Raw genomic sequence first — 13,614 nt, forward strand, 5'->3', positions numbered from 1 at the left:
TGAACAATGCTAACGAATCTAAATCGTACGACATCCATAATAGAGGAATCAAACCCGAAAAACAATTCTAAAAGGGATGGACAATCTGTTCTAGCTAGGAAGTCAAAATTGCATTGGGCCGACTATAAAACCATCATCTTTGGAGAAGATGAACTAAGCACATCCCCAAAAAAACGCCTCCAAAGGCACTCTGCATTCGCCCAAGAAGACGATGATTTATCAAGCATCGACCTCCTGCAACTATCCTTGACCAGAAAGCCAAGTAGAAAAAGGCCAGTATTGAGTGGTGGAACCAAATTCTGGTCCAAAGTCGAAACCAATCCAGAAAGAAATGAAGAAAGCTAAAAAATCTAAACCGTACGACATACATAATAGAGAGCAATTGGTTAAACGGTCTGCTTCTGAGCCGGACACAAACCCGAAAAGCAATTCTAAAAGGGAGGGACAATCTGTTCTAGGAACTTCCACAGGCTGTTAGGAAGACAAAATTGCGTTGGGCTGACTAAAAAACCTCATCTTTTGAGAAGATGCACTAAGCTCCGTAGCACTCCACCAAAGACACTCAGCATTCGCCCAAGAAATTTCTCTGTCATCGACCTCCTATGCAGCTGTCCTTGACCAGAAAGCCAAGTAGAAAAAGGCCAGTATTGAGTGGTGGACCCAAATTCTGGTCCAAAGTCCAAACCAATCTAGAAACAATAGAAGAAAGCTAAAGAATCTAAACCCTGCGACATCCATAATAGAGAGCAATTGGCGAAACGGTCTGCTTCTAAGCCGGACTCAAACCCGAAAAACAATTTTAAAAGGGATGGACAATCTGTTCTAGCTAAGAACTTCCACATTCTGTTAGGAAGTCTAAATTGCATTGGGCCGACTATAAAACCATCATCTTTGGAGAAGATGAACTAAGCACATCCCCAAAAAAGCTCCTCCAAAGGCACTCCGGATTCGCCCAAGAAGACGATGATTTCTCAGACATCGACCTCCTATGCAGGTATCCTTGACCAGAAAGCCAAGTAGAAAAAGGCCACTGCTGAGTGATGAAATCAAATTCTGTTGCAAAGCCGAAACCAATCCAGAAAGAAATGAAGAAAGCTAAAGAATCTAAACTGTACGACATCCATAATAGAAAGCAATTGTGGAACCGGTCTGCTTCTAAGCCGTACACTAACCCGAAAAGCAATTCTAGAACGGAGGGACAATCGGTTCTAGGAACTTGCACATACTGTTAGGAAGTCAAAATTGCATTGGGCCGACTGTTCTAGGAACATCCACAGGCTGTTAGGAGTCTAAATTGCATTGGGCCGACTGTAAAACCATCATCAGCAAACAAAAACGCTCCTACAAAGACACTCAGCATTTGCCCAAGCATTCGACATCCGTAATAGAAAGCAATTGCCGAAGCGGTCTGCTTCTATGACGGACTCAAACCCGAGAGCCAGTTCTAAAACGGAGGGACAATCTGTTTAAGCAACTTCCACAGGCTACTCGTAAATCAAGATTGCGTTGGGCTGACTGAAAACCTTTATCTTTTGAGAAGATGAACCAAGCACCCCAGCAAAAAACTGTGAAAGCTGTTCGCTCCTCCGAAGGCACTCAGCCATCGCCCAAGAAAACAATTGTTTTTCAGTCAGCCAACCCATCGACCTTCTATGCAGCTTTCCTTGACCAGAAAGCCAAGTAGAAAAAACCCAGTACTGAGTGGTGCAGTCAAATTCTCTTCCGAAGCCGAACCCAATCCAGAAACGAATAAAGAAATTAGAGAATCTAGGGGTAGATTGCGAAACAACATCAATTGCCCGACACAAACCCGAAAAGCAATTCTAAAACGAAGGGACAATATGTTCTTAAAACTTCCACAGGCTGGATGGTTTGGGCCGACTAAAAAATCATCAGTTTGTGAGAAGACGAACCAAGCTCCACAAAACAAAACGTTGAAACGTGTTCACTCCTCCGAAGTCACTCAGCCTTTGCCCAAGAAGACGCTAGTTTCTAAGGCAGCCAACCCATCGAGCCTTAAACCAAGGAGAAAAAGCCCAGTACTAATTAATGGAGTCAAATTCTGTTCCGAAGCCGAACCCAGAAAGGAATGAAGAGGCCTAAATAACTTACCCGACATCCGTAAAGGAGCCCGACATAAATCAGAAAACCAAGGATAAAGCGAAAGGACAATTTGCCCTAGAAACTTGCACAGCCTGTAAAGAAGTCAAGCTGGTTGGGGCGTCTGAAAAACAATCTTTTTGTTAGAAGACCAACCGCAGCAAATATGAATACGATGGTTTCGCAAGCAGTCAACCCATCGACCGACATCCTATGCAGCTTTCCTTGACCAGAAAGTCAAGAAGAAAGAGTCCAGTACTGAGAAGGTAAAATCGACTTTCAAAGGACATCGACAAGAAGGCAAAAACAAAACTTTACCAATGACCCCGGACAATCATTGGCAAAGCTGATGCGAGAGTCAGCGACAGTCGAAACCGGTCTTCGAAGTGCCATTTTTTATGCGATGCTAAATTATGGGAATTGTCAGTTTGGCAACGCCTTCCTTTATAAGGGCGTTAAGGTCATTAAGTTTCATAAGAAGAAATCGCTTAATTTCCTTCTTCAGACTGTGGATTCAACACCTATGGTAGACAGAGAGCTCCTTCTGAAAATACTGGATCTTAAGAATTCTGATCTACTAACATCTGGCTAAGCCTTTACTAGGCTAACCTATTGTAAGGAGAATGGAGGAATAGATATCAAGGTCGCTGTGAACCCAAAAGGGGAGAATTGTTTGAAGATGCGCCAGGAAAAATTAAATTTTGATTAGGATGGATTCGGTTCTGCCCAGGTCCACCTCACACGTTTCAATAAAGAAATTGTTATCCGAAGTCTGGCCAAAAGACAAAAGACTTCAAGATGGAAGAAGGTATGGGGCTTGGTGTCTACTGAAAAGGATAGATATTGAACACTCACACATGTTGGACAACAACTGCAGCGTATTCCAAGCGGATATTTTCGCGATCAGGAGGATAGCAGTATTGATAAAGAGCCAGGAAGCTGATATCTTTGAACCGTTGACTATTTTGAGGGATGTGGATTGGAAGAAATCGTTCAAATAATATACCAAAGGGCGACACTAGGGGAATTGCAATATAGCTTCCACATAGTCGAGCGTCGGATCCAAGCTTCAGGACTGCTTCTTTCAAGCCAAGGGGAAAGTAGTCGATCTTTAGGCAAACGTTAAATATGTTGGTCAGAAAAAACTTATTCTACGTTCTTCAATGCAAAGGGCGACAAAAGGGGAATTGACGAGCGTAGGATCCAGGTTTTGGGACTGGAACCACAAGTGATTCTTTCAAGCCGATGGAAAGTAGTGGATCTTTAGGCAATGGGGTATTTGGTCAGAAAAAAAGTTCTACTACGTTCTTCAATGCAATGTCCGGGAGTCAATACCACAAAATTTCTTGGACGACCTTTCTTGTTATTGCTTATCCGACCTTGTCTGGATGAACGGATCCTTTATCATTCTATATAGCCGTATTGCCTATTGTTGGTGCATTGGCTTTTACCTCATTGCGGAATTGTTGTTATCGATTTCTTCCGCTGCCACTTCGATCAGGTTTCGAAAGGTATTGTCAAAAGATTCCTCCGTTTTATGAATAACCAGTTCTCTGAAAATAGGGTCTGCTAGGATTACTGCTTTTTGAACGTTGTTTGCGATGGTAGTTCCATTTCTATTGACCAGTCCACCAATAGGCTTTACTCTTTGTTTAGCCCTTTCCACTTTTCCACATTCTTTGAAATTCACTTGGATACTTCTGGTTATGTTTTAAAACGATTATGACCAACTTCTTGATTATGATGCAAATGTGCTAAGGTTCCTGATATACGCTTTGATCATTGGACAGACACATGTGTTGAGTGTCAGGATACAGTTTGATTCTTATAGAAAACTATTAGAATGTCATCTTCTTTATGTTTACGAAATGTTGCATATTTGAAATGAAATCAAAATATTTTGAAATACTTATCCTATGCCTTTTCATTGCCATATCATTGTTCCTACCATGATACATATTATTAATTTCATGCCTACCTACCCTCCTCCTTTAATGCTATAATTAAATACTTTGAAACACAATATTGTAAAAATGTTTTTTTTTTTTCAAAAATTCACCAAGTCATGATATTCTACGTTTTTTTATTTTCTGAATAATCATCAGCCATCGTCATTCAGTAGAACTCGCTACGACGACCACCTGTTGGAAGCCCAACAGTGTATTATGGCTTCGTGTGTGTGTAAATATGTGTGTTGTTGTTCTTGCCTTCTTTCCTATCGATAAATATTATTTAATTTTATTTATTTTGTTGTTGTTGCAATTTTATATGTGTTCCATTTGTTTGTTATTTAATACAATTTTGCCACCAAAGCAAATGCTGCTGCTTTGGGTCTGTCTGGTGTTGTTATGGCTGAAAAGTCCATTGACTCCGCGTTGTGTTCCATTACAGGAACAATAACAACATACACTTCTTATCAGTGTTGACAACTCTATGATGGGAATTGGTACTTTTTTTAAAGCGAATGTTGTGTGTGTTTAAAAGTGTTTGTGCTGCCTTTTGGTAAAGAAGTGCTTTGACAAAAATATTTTTGAAGATTTTCTAAAAATCTGAGCAGAGCGAAGCTCAATAAAATCGCTAAATTTGGTGACAATCATTGGAAGAGTATTAAATGGGCATTGGGAAACTATCAAAGTGAAGTAAATAAATTGTTGTTCAAGTTTAAACTTTGTTCTTCTTTATTGCCACCCAACTTGTGGCCTTGCAACACGCCCATAAACAGATTAGCCCTTTTTAGAAACATGTAATCACATTCGGCATGGGGGAATTAATATTGGTAGTGCTCTGAGTTTTCCCAGACTCATTTACACGACGAAGTAAAAATTTACTATATTACCGCCTGTAATTTTAGTGTCTCTGAGTCTGGAGAATGATCAGAATGGCTGATGATCAGAAAAAACTTCTCCTCCTTCTTCAATGGGAGTCAATATCACAAGATTTCTTGGACGACATTATTGATATTGCTGATCCGACCCTGTCTGAATCAACGAATCCTTTATCATCCTATATAGCCCTACTGTCGACATTACATCTCCAACTCGTACAAGAAAGTTTCTATTTTTAAGGAAACTTCACAGCATGAGACTAGTCAAGTCTGGAAAACCCGAATGACTGCCAAACGGTGGCAAATGTTTAGATAAAGTCAATGCATGTGGAGTGTCCCGCTATTAATATGAAACGGACAGTCCATCAATATTCTTCCTCTATCGATGACCCGATTGATGCGAGAAACAAAAGGAAAATTGGCCTACAGCTTCCAGGCGAGCATCGGATCCAGGCTTCGGGATTTGAACCACAAGTGTTTATTTCCAACGCGAAGGAGAGTAGTCGATGTTTAGGCAATGGTGTAGAGGTTGGTCAGAAAAAAACTGTTCCTCCGTTCTTCAATGCAATGTCCGAGAGTCAATACCACATGATTTCTGAATCAAGGAATATATTATCATCCCATATAGCCCTATTCTCAGCAGCAATCCTCCTTCAGGTGGGCCTGGTATGTCTATTCTTGATACATCCGTGCTTTGACAGGTCCCTGTTCTGACTTTGCATCTCCAACTCATACATGAAAGTTCCTATTTTTAAGGAAACTTCACAGCATGACACAAGTCGAGTCAGGGAAACCCGAATGACTGCCAAACGGTGTCAAATGCTTTGATAAAGTCGAAGGCCAACAGCAACTGTTCCCATTTTATTTAATTATGGAGAAAGAAGCCAATGCATGAGTTGAGCAGTGTCCTGCTGTTAATCCGAACTGACAGTCCCTGGAGTCAATACCACAAGATTTCTTGGATGATCTTTATTTTTGCTAATCGGACCATGTCTGGATCAGCGAATTCTTTACCATTCTATATAGCCGTATTGCCTATTGTTGTTCAGGATCCACAAAAATTCCGCCATATATTGATCAAACCCGAATGACTGCATATTGTATAGGATACCACATTGCCAATTCTTTTGTTTTTCATTTGTTTTTGCCGCCATCTACCACATATGCATGTAGAGAAGGCAGCCAATGCATGAGTTGTGGAACTGACAGTCCCTCAATATTCCTCCTCTACCGATGACCCGATTGCGGGAAACAAAAGGGAAATTGGCCTATAGTTTCCAGACTAGCATCGGATCCGTGCTTCGGAATTAGAACCACAAGTGTTTTTTTCAGCCGAGGAAATGAAGTCTATGTTTAGGTAATGGTTGAAGAGGTTGGTCAAAAAAAAAAAAACTTCTCCTCCGTTCTTCAATGCAATGTCCGAGAGTCAATACCACATAATTTCCTTTTTGCTATTTCTGATCCGACCATGTCTGAATCAACGAATACATTATTATCCCTTATAGCCCTATTGTCAGCAGCAATCTTCCTTTAGGTGGGTCTGATATGTCTATCCTTGATACATCCCTGCTTTGACCGGTCGCTGTTCTGACTATGCATCTCCAACTCGTACATGATTTTTAAGGAAACTTCGAATGACTGTGTCAAATGCTTTGGCAAAGTCGAAGGCCAACAGCAAACGTTCCCATTTTATTTGTTTGTTTTTTTATTCTGGAGGAAACAGCCAATGCATGAGTTGTGCGGTTTCCTGCTTTGAATCCGAACTGACAGTGCCGGGAGTCAATACCACAAGATTTCTTGGATAACTTTTTGTTATTGCTGATCAAACCATGTCTGGATCAACGAATTCTTTATAATTCCATATAACCGTATTGCCTATTGTTGTTGCATCGGTTTTCATCTCATTGCGGAATTCTATAAGGGGCGTGTTGTTATTTATTCCTTCCGCTGCGACGAGGCTGAGAAAAGTATTGTCCAACGACTTATCTGTTATATTGATATCCTGAATGTGGTATGCCAAGATTTCTGTTTTTTACCCAGGATATCAGCTGCTACTGATTAGTCCACCCACCAATAGGCTGGGAGAAGGATAGGCCATCTGCTCTTTTCTATCTCATTGCTGAATTCTATCAAGGGCGTGTTGTTATCCATTCCTTCCGCTGCCTTGATGTGGCAGCGATGTTGCAAAAGATATTGTCCAACGATTTCTCTGTTAGATTGATATCCTGAACGTGGTCTGCCAAGATTTCTGTTCTTTGAACGTTGTTGGTAATCGTAGTTCCACTGCTACTGACCAGTCCACTAATATGCTGCTGCCTGAAGTAGAGGTCAGCTTCTCATTTAACTTTTCCATATGTTTTGGAATTCACTAAGATGCTTTGTACTTATGGTTTAAAACGAGCCTTCCCGTGATTATTCTAATTTGCTAAGGTACCTGATATCCGCTTTGAGGATTGAGTAGCGTTCAGGATTCATCGGAAGGAGGATTTCTGCTCTTTGGCTGTTGTTGGTAATCGTAGTTATGCTAATATCGACAAGTCCATGAATATGTTGTCTGAAGGAGAAGCCAGCTGCTCTTTGGTATTGACTTAGATGCTTTTTAGTTATGATTTAATGCGATCCCTCTCGTGAATTATAATCAATCCCTTGATTATGATGATAATGCGCTAAGTTTCCTGATATCGGCTTTGAGGATTGGGTAGCATTGAGGATAAACACTTTTCCGGGCTGTATTGCGTAGCTTTTTCCGCTCTCTCTGGATGTTCGGTGGGAGATCACCGAGGAAACTTCGCCTTCGACCTACATCTCGGATCCCAATTTGCACGTGGGATACTTGAGATAGTGATTTTATACCTAAATTCGGGTTTATATCGTGCAAAGCTACAAAATGTTGGTATGCGTTTCATTAAAAATGGGCCTCTGAAAACTCAATACCTCTATCTATCTCGGAAAGTATCGACTTCCGGACGGAAAACTATATATCATTGTGATAAGGATAACCAGGACAACCTGCGGTAAAAATTTCAACTTGATCGAAAAGGGGCCCCTGAAATCTAGCGTTGGTCATCAAGAACGTTCATTGTGACCCAACCCTTCTTCCAAAGAGTGGATTTGGAGGAAATATGATACAAAAATGTAAAGGGTAAGGACTTGACAACTTGGTTTTGTTTAATAAGACGCAAATCTTATGAAATATTTCAAAAAACTGTATTGTCGGCTTGAAATACAATCAAAACATTGATAAATGAAATTCGACTGAATTCGTTCACGCGGGTACATTTGAACCTGTCAACATGTTGAATACATCGGTCCCACATTTCAGCGGAAACGGTCGCTATTTCCCATTCAATGTTGGCTCTGAGCTCTTCCAATGTCGTCGACTTGTTGGCATACATAGGCCAATGACTTGACGTTGCCTTAAAGACAGTAGTCCAAAGGCGTCATATCGCATAAACGAAGCGACGGGGCCATTTCTTGAGATGACACGTTCAACAAACTTCATTATTTACTCCTATGAGTCATATGATCACAATGGACCGGAAGGTCTCCGAGTGACGCAGTCGCAAGTTAGAGGCTGCACATCCCCTGACCTAACCTACTCGTATGAGGAGCATAGGGCCACAACAAAATTATTCCATTCTAATATATTTAATGCTAAATGTTTAAATTCACTCCAAATTCGTCCCATACTCGCTGCAGGTCTACCTCACCTGCGGTTAACTTGCGGATTCCACTCAAGCGCTTGTCTAGCAATGTCGTCTCTATCCTTCAGTAGGGTATGACCTATCCATTTCCGTATTTCTAGGCTAACCGAGTCCTCTTTAATTTCGCGCCACAGTGAAATATTCGATATGGTATTGGGCCAGAATATGTCCATTATTCATCGCAAACATCTGCTTATGAACACTTGCAGCGATTTAACCTCGTTTGTCGCTGCGTTCCAGGTTTGACATCCATACATAACTGCAGATTTAACATTCAGGTTGAATATCCTCAATTTTGTATGCGTGGAGCGCTACACGACTTCCAATGCACCAAACGCGCTACGTCCTTTTTTACTTACTTACTTAGCTGGCCCATTACAGAGCATTTGTTCCATGCCTTCTCATCTCTTCATCCACTTTTTTGCTCCATCTATTCTTTGGCATGCCAATTCTGCGTGCACCGCCATGTGGCTCGAATTTATACGCCTTTTTAGCGGGTTCATCATCGCTCATTCTTATTATATGGCCTAGCCAACGCAATCGCTGCATCTCGATACGTTTACCTATACTGATGTCGTTATAGCAGATCTTTCGAAGAATTTTTCTCTCAAACACACTAAGCACTGCCTTATCTGCTTGCGCAAGTACCCAGGCTTCGGAACCATACATCAGCACGGGTAGTATCAGTGTTTTGTAAAGCGTTATTTTTGTTTGACGAGTTGTGGCTTTGTTTCTAAAGTGCTTGAGGCAAAGTAGCATCTGCTGGCCAATACAATTCTTCTTTTTTTACAACTGATGTCGTTTGTTGTGTTTACGGCGGTGCCTAGGTATACCAAGTCTTTTACTACCTCAAAATTATAGGAACCAACTTCAACAGTTGGACCGATCTCAATGGACGCATTGCGCGTCGACACCGTCAGCTTGGTCTTCTCGCCGTTTACCGCCAGACCCACTTTAGCAGATTCTCCTTCGACCTTCATAAAGTAATCGGTTACTTATTTTACTGATCGTCCCATGATGTCTATATCATCAGCATAAGCAAGTAACATGTGGCTATTGGTGTAGATTGTGCCACTTCTTTTGACATTTGCCTCTCGTATAACCTTTTCTAGCAGGATGTTGAAAAGATCACACGAAAGACTGTCTCCTTGCCTGAAACCACTTTTGGTACAAAACTCTTCGGAGTTTTTTAACTAATTTTAACTAAAGATCTTGTGTCAGTTAGAGTCATTTTACAAAGCCGAATGAGCGAATGAGCCAAAATCAGTCGAAGGCTGCTTTATAATCGACAAAATGGTGATCGACACCTACGATCTGCATATCTTGGGTCTTCTCCAGGATTTGCCGCAGAGTAAATATCTGGTCAATGGTGGACTTGCCAGGTCTAAAGCCGCATTGGTATGGTCCAACTATTTCGTTGACCATGGGCTTTAGTCGTTCGCACAATATCCCTGACACTATCTTCTAGGCGATAGGGAGAAGACTTATGCCCCTATAGTTTGAGCATAAAGTCTTATTTCCATATCCTTAGCACACTATCTGTATCAGTTACCAGATTACCTTGCTGGTCTCTACATGAGGATGTGCCAGTTCCAAACTCATCAGATTGATGTTTCACTCTTTGGTAGAATTTTCGGACTTCATTCTGTCTCCTGTACATCTCGATTTGTTAACACTCCCGCTTTTACATCTCTCTCTTTTTCCTGCGGAAAATTCGTTTCTCCTCTCTCCTTTTGCCCCGATACCTCTCTCGTGCGATACGCGTTGCTACTGATTGTAAAGTAGCCCTATATGCCGCATTTTTCTCTTCGGTAGCAACACGACTCTCCTGGTCATAGCATGGATTCCTTGGTGGAGGTCTCTGGTATCCAAGTACTGATTTTGCGGCTGTTTGCATGGAGTGGGCAATGTTTTGCCATTGTCCTGATATGTTATCGGGACGAGGAGTGCTTTGATTAAGCAGTTGGGCCAGTTGAGTGGAATATGCTGTGGCTATCTGTTGTGATTGCGGCTTACCGATGTCCAACTTCCGTGTTGTGTCTGTTCGCACTTTGTTTGCTACATTTAATCTGGTACGTACCTTTGCTGCAACAAGGTAGTGGTCCGAGTCTATGTTTGCACCTCGGAACGATCGTACATCCAACACTCTTGATGCATGTCTTCCATCTATCACAGCGTGATCAATTTGATTTCTTGTTCTTGCCAGGGCCCTTATGAATATCGAGATGCTTAAAACTGGTACTGCTAACTACCATGTTTCTTGCAGCTGCAAAGTCTATCAGCCTCGTACCATTGTCAGATGTTTCACTGTGACTGAATTTCCCGACTGTTGGGCCAAAGATATTCTCCTTTACAATTTTGGCATTAAAATCGCCTAGTATAATTTTAATGTCATGGGCAGGGCAACGATCATAAGTTTCTTCTAAGCGCTCGTAAAATATATCTTTGGTCTGTTCGTCCTTGTCTTCAGTGGGAGCATGAGCGCAAATTAAGCTGATGTTGAAGAATGTTGCTTTTAATCGAATTGCAGCGAGTCTTTCATTCACTGGGGTGAAGCTTGATACCAGATGTTTTAGCCTCCGACTAACTACGAATCCGCAACCAAACTCATGCTTTACGTCATGGCAGCTATAATACAGTGCGTCACCTTTAGGTGTTGTTGTGGCGCCTTTCCCGTTCCATCCTATTTCCGGTATGGCCAATGCCAATGCGTAAACTGCATCTTCTCTATAAAGAGTGCGAACATTCCAGGTGCAGATTCGCAGATCATGGTCCTTAAAACGTTTGCGGAGAGAATACACCCTTGTCTTACTCCTGCATGTATGCTGATTTTATCACTTAGGTAGGCTTCGTGTACGAGTCGGCAGGTATCATTATCATACAGGGCTTTAACGAGGTTAATCAACTTTGCCGGAATTCCTTTGCAAACTATTTCGCTCATGAATCTTACGCTTCAATAAATCGATTGTAACCTGTGCTGTGTGGCTTTTGGCACCGTCCTGATGAAACCACATGTCGTCCAGGTTCATATCATATCAGAGAGCATGATGCGGTAGCGTTGTCATTTAAAGTAACAATGACGCTGCCGGCAGTCATTTTTGCAGATGAAGTCTTGATTCATGAAGTCCATATAGATTTTTCATCTGACCAATAACGCATGTTTTGGTTACTGACGAACCCATTGAGAGCCCCGTCAGCCAAAAATTAGCTTTAGAGCAGGGATAGCCGAGCACTACAAATGCAACCGCTCTGTTTGTGTGAGTCACATCCCCGTAGATTTATTCTCCTTCTCTCACTGTTTATTTCTTGTTAGAAATGATCGGTGGTGAGAGTAAAATTGAAAATCTACACAAGTTAGATAATCAGTCGGATAATCCAGGTTCGACTGTATTATGTTTGGAGCAGGTTGAATGTTTGGACAGGATTCGGATCGACCTTGGTTTTGAAACATGTTTAGTTTAAATCGAACATTTTTCCATATATAGCCGGTCTTAGGCCGGGGATTTAAGTCTTTCTCATGTGGACAGGAGCAAAATCAGGAAAATCATCGATTCGCAACCAGTCCGTATATTCAACTTTGCCTTATTTTCTTGTGAATTTACCAGAATAGTGCTAATTTTATTAATTTTAAGTTAAGACACTAATATAAAAAATACATTTATTTTCATTCATTTACTCTTCGCAATAGCAGTTGTAATGGAAAAACTGAAGTGGATACTTTTGACTGTGACTCACTGTAAATCGTTAAAATAGAAAAAAACGTTGTGTCCCATAAACATAAATTCACTTCATGATAGGTTGGTTGGGCGGAGGTACCTACTAATTTTTAATATTTTTTGCAGTTTAGTTCATTCAGCTTAAAAGAACGACAGACGATGACAGACGACAAAACAACATACCATACATAAATTCTAGTTGACCTGACATGACCTGGATGACGATGAATAAACTGATTTCTTGTTGTTGTCGCATTCGTTGTCTGCCATTGTACGAACACAAACACACGCTCTCATCTAAGCAAAAGTGTATTGCAAAAAATATGCACACAACAAATTGAATGATGTCTTAATTACTAATACGACAACGATGGCGAGGAGGATGAGGAGAAGAACTCACTTCCCTACCCCCTTGCCGACTGTGCTACTTCACAAGTGTGTAATATAGGAGGTACCTGTGTGTTTTTCCTTTCAATGACGACGTACGTAAAAGTTTTGTCGTTTCTTTTTTCAGCTGCTGCTGAATGATGTAAATATTTCTTCTTGCTATCTATTGTTGTTGCAAATTTGTGCTACAGTTGTTGTTGTTTTTCTGCACGTCGTCTGCAATTGAGTATAGCGTAAAGTAAATTTAACTGTTTTGTTGTTGTTGACGACGATGACGAGACAGGCAAGGCCTGTCTGGGTGGCTGACTGGCTGATGCTTCTTTCCCCTATATTCTTGGGTTTCTTCTTGTACACTTTTTCTCACACTTCACTTCACTTTCGTCGTTTTGTTGTCGTGGCGTTGACTTGATTTTTTCATTCACTTTTTTTCTTGTTGCTGTTGTTATTGCGATTCTTTTCACATTCACATTTTCAGGCCACAACAAACGACGTAATAAAAACTTTAACAAATAAAAAAACTGCTTTGTTGTTGATTATTTGCTCTTAATATTATATTTTATTAATTTTGTTGTTGTTGCTTGTTTATGCTTTATTTAATTATTCTACATTTTGTTTCGTTTTCAACTTTTTCATTTATTTTGTTTTAAATATTTAAATTTTTTTCCATCAATGGCCCAACACATTTTTTTTTTTTTTGCTTTTTTGTGATGTTATTTGATTTTTGTTGTTTTCACATTATTCGTACACTTCTGCTTCATCTTGTTGATTTTTCTGCACATAATTATTCATAAACTGCGTATTAGTATCATTTTAATTTTATTTATTTTTTTTGTTTAGTTAATTTAAGCAAAGGTAGCTTGGTATTTGGTTTGTTTTCTTCTTC

General features: G+C 40.6%; 1 long non-coding RNA gene across 1 annotated transcript in view; it reads left to right on the forward strand.

Moving 5' to 3' along the window:
• LOC141397325 (uncharacterized) overlaps nt 1–13,394 on the forward strand; it is a 101,109-nt gene extending 87,715 nt beyond the window's left edge. The window contains exon 2 of the long non-coding RNA XR_012411372.1: nt 12,793–13,394. This is a non-coding gene — a long non-coding RNA (uncharacterized lncRNA). The remainder of the gene's footprint in view (nt 1–12,792) is intronic.
• The last annotated feature ends 220 nt before the right edge of the window (nt 13,395–13,614 follow it).

This window comes from Musca autumnalis, unplaced genomic scaffold (genome assembly GCF_047663935.1).
Source record: "Musca autumnalis isolate F117 unplaced genomic scaffold, ASM4766393v1 scaffold_1, whole genome shotgun sequence".
NCBI lineage: Eukaryota > Metazoa > Arthropoda > Insecta > Diptera > Muscidae > Musca > Musca autumnalis.